Genomic DNA, 6,414 nt, shown 5'->3' on the forward strand with positions numbered 1-6,414 from the left:
AATGACAGCGGACCACCCCGCTTTCACCGCTCACCATATCTACCACAAGTACATAAACATATATACATGTCTGCAGTAAAAAATAATGATAAATAAATAATATACTATGTTTCGAGGGCATTATGCCGTGTCCAAGAGCCACATCGCCACAGCTCTTGATAACCTCTGTAGTGGTTTTATATCTCTTATTGATAAAGGTATTTTCTTATATAGTTTTATTTGACTACAGTAGTGGTAGCGCTGGGCCGATGTGGTCCTTAGTTTGGGAACAATAAGGGATTTGTTTGCGTAAGTGTCCCATAAAAAACAAAAAACGTTTAAAAAATTATTGTAGTACTGTAAAACTTCAACTATCCGAATTAACGAGTGCCAGACGTTATCACATAAACACTTACTTAAACATGTCCAACAACGTTAGTTGCTTTGACAGAGAAACTCATTTACGAGCATTTATTTGTTAATATATCATCTCTTTTTTTTTATTTCCTGATAACGATCCGGATATTGGGCAATCCGGGTGACTGGAGTTCGAATAAACGAAGTTCTACTGTATTATAATATATCGACCATAATATGTGTTTCAATAACGTTTTATGTGGTAGATTTTAAGGTAATAACAATATACTAATTATACATTTTGAGATGGCTAATGTGGCAATGTATGTATGCATACATTTTCAAGGGTGTATTGTTTGTTAGTGTATGATTTGAGAAGAAACATTCACATTCACTTCTTCATAATATTTTGAATAATACCACTTTGCCTTTTTATCTAAGAGAACTCTTCTAACCTCTATCAAAACATGGACTTTCTCTTCGCTCTAGTAACGAGAGAACCCTGTTAATACTCCTTCATCGCTTTAATTTCCTTGTCTCCTCTTTCACAGTAGTAGCTGCTCAGTTGTGGAATAATTTACTTACTAATGTTAAAGACGCTCCTTTTTTATTTACATTCAAATCAAGATTGAAATGTAACTATCTAAATGTTTGAGTTGTTCCTTTTTCCTTCTTCTTTCCTTTTTATCACCTCTCCTCTCCTCTTTATCACCTCTCCTCTCCTCTTTTCATAGTATAGTGTAAATTTATGTTCGTTTTAAATTTTTGTGTAAAACTTTAAGATTCTATACGATTTTTTTTATGTGTTTATTTTTCCATACATATATTTTTTAGAATTATTTAGAATTAATAGAATTATAATAACGAAAATACACTTTAGAAAAATACATCCTAAAATTAAGCTATAACATAAATTGTAAAAAATGCCCACAAAGACTTCAGAGTCAGAGCGTGGGCCATTCGTTTTTTAATTATTAATAAGTTTAAAGCATATAAATATGGTATGACATAAAAAGAAAAGAAGAGAAAAGAACAATAAAATAAAAACCAAATTAACATATGCTGATATTGCGAAGACATAATTTATTTGCAGTATGCATTTTTATTTTTTTTTAATTTTCTCAAATTGAACGGTTTGGGTAGGTCGGAAGAAATTGCCTTAAGCCAATATGCCCGCTCTTATATGTATATAAATTTTATATGTATATAAAGTGTTAAATAAAAAAAATGTTTGTGCATGTTAGTGTGTGTGAGTTTATATGTGGCAATGTGAGGTGAATATATGTGGATTTATTGAATAATGCCACTCAATGATGAAATATTTTTTCTTCAACCTTTACAAGGAAAGCAATAACTACCTTATTAATTAATGTTCAGGCCCAAAGTCCAAATTATAAAGTTTTTCATAATTAGTAAGAGAATGTACACAAAATTGACTGCAGATTTAAATATCGTTTTTTTTTAGTTATTATTTCAAGACAAGGAAAGCCCATGCTGAAAGTTTTCGATCGCACATATAGCAAACAACGCACAATCAATCAAAAAGCCCGGTGGGTTTGTTCTACGCATTTCCCCAAAGGATGTAAAGCTTATATTTACACTTTCGAAAACCATGTAATATCTTCAAAGATCGAACATAATCACTAATTGAACGTAGTTATGCAGAAAGCCCCCAGCCAGAAACTGAAATAACAGCGCTTGTGTAATAAGAGTGAAAAATCAAATCTACACAACAGTTGGAATGTTTTTTTTAACCAAAGTTATGATAAAACTAACTAACTAACTAATATAACTCAAAACAAATGATAAATAATGCATACATCATTTTTTTATGATAAAAAAAATCAATTATGTTATGACCAGTTTTAATGATTCTTAAATTCTGGCTGACCACACAACCTAACATGTGCATTTTGCAGAAAACAGCCCGCCCTATTTAAAGTCTGATGCGCGTTGTGTCATTTTGTATTAAATATGTTATTTTTTATTTATATTAGTATACTTATTTGTAAAGAATCACATAATTTATTTGTTGTTTTGACTTTTAAGATAATTTCATTATGACTTAAAGGAATTTTGGCAATTTTTTCAAGTCTCATAATGCAACCAAAATATGCATTTTTAGAAAATAGCCAGATCGTAGGTATACCTTATTCAAACTTTAAATGTATGGGGTGACATTCTGCATTAAAACGTATTTTTTATTACAGATATTTTTCAATTTATAAAACTAAAATTTTTATGTATTTACCCACATTAATTTATTCTAAAGAACTAGATTTTTGGAGGCATTAATCTTCTCATCAGCATCTATACCGTAAGATTTTTCTAGTTTAATGGGTGTTTTCTTCAAATTGAGAAATGTCGTCTTTATGATCAACACTTTTTTCAGAAGGTGATTATTACAATATTTTATACAAAAGCAGCCTGGCTTTTTTTTAGCAGAACATAGATTTGACCTTACTGCACCCGATAACACCAATATCTAATTTTCAAAATTGTGGACTGGCTGCTTTCTGCATAACCACGTTTAATTTATTTAACTATAATATAGCATTTTAACCCTTCCGGGCCTTAAGGGGAGGGGATGCCCTAGGAAACATGTTTTTCAATAACTCTTTTGTTAATCATCATATCCTTATTCTTAGAGGTGAGGGTCAGTGCTATCCAAGCTTCTGACGTAACTGCGACCTGTGAAGATCTGTCTTCACAGGTCGCAGTGACCTAAGTTAATATAAAAAATCTCCATCTTAGAACAGGCTGAGCCATGTCAGATGGTGACTATCCTAACCAGAGAACGCTCCGTATTCATTTTGAAATTCACTTGCTTTATACACAGTTTTTCAAGGCCAGACCGCAAAACTTCAGAGGAACATTTTTCTTGGTAAGCTTTAATATAAATAAATATAAAATTCCATTTTTTTTTTTCCAAAAAGTCATTAAAAATTTTTTATTCAAAAGTTGTTATCTCGAAATGTACTAAATCCTTAATTTCTCGGACAAGAAGTCCCTCTCCTACCCAGCCGCTTCCCCTGTCCGCGTCTGGTGCGTATCGCGTCGTTGGTCAAATACGTTTTTATCGCAATATTTTTTGTCGGGGAGGGGTCAGGGGTTTTGCGGAAGGGATGTTATTCCGAGAAATTAAAGATTTACTCAAATGTGAGATGACAATTTTTTTTTTTGAAGGATTTTTTTAAAACAATGTTTGATTATGTCCAAATGCTTGCAGACTGGCTGGATTTCCTCCCTAGGGAGTTGTTCTTATTTAAATTTATTTCAACAGAGAGGGAAAAAGTTTTTGAGAAGGGAATATGGAAGTCTAGGCATTTACAGGGCTTATGACCTGTCATCGGCTGGTTTAAGTGGCCACTTCTCTCTGTTGAAATAAATTTAAATACGAACAACTCCCTAGGGAGGAAATCCAGCCAGTCTGCAAGCATTTGGACATAATCAAACATTGTTGAATTACTACCTGGTAAAAGAAGAAGTATAAAAATTGGAAAATTGTTTCCAGGCGTTGCCTAGTAGGTGATTTGGTTCAGCCGGATGAATCTCACCCACGTGATAAAGGTTTCAGCTCTTTTACTTCACAAAAGTCAACAGATGGAAGAGTTGAGGAAATGTGGATGTTCAAACATGGGCAAAATGGTGAATGTTACACAGTGTGTAAAGTGGCCACTTAAACCAGCCGATGACAGGTCATAAGCCCTGTCAATGCCTAGACTTCCATATTCCCTTCTCAAAAGCTTTTTCCCTCTCTGTTGAAATAAATAGATTTTTTTAAAGCTTACCATAAGGAATGTTCCTTTGAAGTTTCGCGATCTGGCCCTGAAAAACCGTGTTTAGATTCCCTGGTATTGAGTATGTACTTATTTATGATTTATGACAAATTTCAATTTCGGTGGCCATATTTAACGGGTTGCAAATAACTCACTACATGAAAATGTAAATAAAATTGGAATAGAGGGGGGTTCGAACTTTGGATCCCTGATCCGTAAGTCTGCAACACTAGCCACGAGATTACAGACCGATTTGAATTCATATTACGATATAACTCGTAGTCATAGCTACGACACTAGCTTTTGATGTTATTGTTTATGTGCTTTAAATGGCGAAAAATGTATTTAAAAACATAACTAATGTATAAACATATTTACTTACTTTTGTCTTTCATGCACCAAAACATTTCTACAGAAAATTGATTTAAATTGTGTCTTCAACAATCCCTGTTTATTTCATAAACTCTGCTCTTTTCTTTTTCTCTTATTTCTTTTATGCTATTAAATAGTTTTAATTTATTTGAAGGTTCCATTTTTTTTCTTTCACAAATGCATTTAAAACTTTTAAAAAAAAACACCTTTTATGTAATTGGTTGGTTGTTTACAATGCCATTTAGCTAAAAGCCTGCCAATATGCATATAATATTCCAAAAAGTTAAATAAAAATTATTTAAAAAAACGTTTTACCTGTTTAGAATAATTTACAGTAAGTGCTTACTTAAAAACGTTACTGTGTTTTTACAGAAATAATTTTTACAATTACATTTAAGAACGCAAATTTTAACGTTTGCGTTCTTCAATGTTATGTATACACTACATAAAATTGATGAATTCAAGTTTCTTTATGAAATGAAAAAGTATTTGGTGGGGGGTTTGTAAACATACAATGCAAAGCGCCCTTATTGGATTTTTCAATACAACTAATATATCGAACCCCAGTTAGCAAATTTAAACATGAAGTATTTTTTTGTCAACAGAAATACGGCGAAATCACGTGAGATCCACATTCCGCGCGTCATGGTCTGAAGGCAATCTTATTGAGGCAATGAATAAGGTTAAAAACAAAGAATTAGGCGTTAACGAAGCAAGCCGAGTTTACAAAATACCATCCAGAACCCTAAGGAGGCATCTATTATCCGGAAAATATAAAGTACCTCTTGGCCGATCAACAGCATTATGCAGTGACTATGAAGAAAAACTGGTTCAACACATTAAAAAACTTGAGAAGAGGGGTTTAGCTCCAAATCGGAAACATGTTCGGGAAATGGCATACCGATTTGCCGACCAATCACAGATAAAACATCCTTTTTCTAACAGTACCAAATCAGCTGGGATTTGTTGGTTGAATGGATTTATAAAACGGCATCCTGAATTTGAATGGCTGTCTTAAGCTAAAGCCCATGGTATATATGGTATGATACATTTTTTTTTACATACAATACGCAAACGTATATGTTTGTGCTCAAACCAACAGTGGTACGTGAAAACCAGCACAGACAGAACTTTTAGGTGAGAGGGTCGCCTTTCCTTCTCAAGTCAAACAACTGGTGAACTTTTTTAACTCAAGCACTTTATTATAACAAATAACAGTTTGTCAAAAATAAAGCGGTGAAAAACTGTAGAATCTCCAGATGGTGTCTCGAATTTCTTCATTGGGCGATCTCCGTTCGTCTCTCTCTTGCGGCTTCTTGTTCGTACCTGTCTGTCTCTCTCGGAAACCTAAGTTTAAATTACTACCCTTGATTTTCTTGGACACTCCCTTTTTTATGATTTATTTTAATTCTATTCACATAATCCTGATTTAAGATATAATTACACAATACCTAGGCTAATTATTGCTTATATTATCATATAAACTCTCATATCGTGAACACATTGATAATATTGTAAGCAAATCTCTCAAACTTCTCGGTTTTATCAATAGAGTGACGACGGACTTCAAAAATATTAATACCATCAAAACTCTTTATTGCTCACTAGTTCGACCCCATCGAGAATATGCTTCTCCTATTTGGTCTCCATTCTACAGGACTCATATTGACCACATCGAGTCTGTCCAACACCGTTTTCTAAAAAAAGTGTCATGATTGCTCGGATTACAAAGGGCTAATTATTCATATTTTGAAATAGAGCAATCTCTTAATCTGTCTTCATTGGAAGGACGTAGAACTGAGGTGGACCTTATATGCATTTTTAAAATACTTAATGCTATAAGTGATGTCCCATCTCTGTTGCAATCAATTTCTTTTCATGTTCCCAACCATGTCACCAGAAGTCAAAATCAGCTATTTATAAAATC

General features: G+C 33.1%; 1 long non-coding RNA gene across 1 annotated transcript; it reads left to right on the plus strand.

Moving 5' to 3' along the window:
• Positions 1–232: 232 nt before the first annotated feature.
• LOC148277400 (uncharacterized) lies at positions 233–6,114 on the plus strand. Its single transcript, XR_015823489.1, has 2 exons — positions 233–288; positions 5,093–6,114. It is a non-coding gene; the product is annotated as an uncharacterized LOC148277400 (long non-coding RNA).
• The last annotated feature ends 300 nt before the right edge of the window (positions 6,115–6,414 follow it).

The sequence above is a fragment of the Micrasema longulum genome, unplaced genomic scaffold, assembly GCF_059751315.1.
Source record: "Micrasema longulum isolate JH-2025_06_02 unplaced genomic scaffold, ASM5975131v1 h1tg001039l, whole genome shotgun sequence".
Classification (NCBI taxonomy): domain Eukaryota; kingdom Metazoa; phylum Arthropoda; class Insecta; order Trichoptera; family Brachycentridae; genus Micrasema; species Micrasema longulum.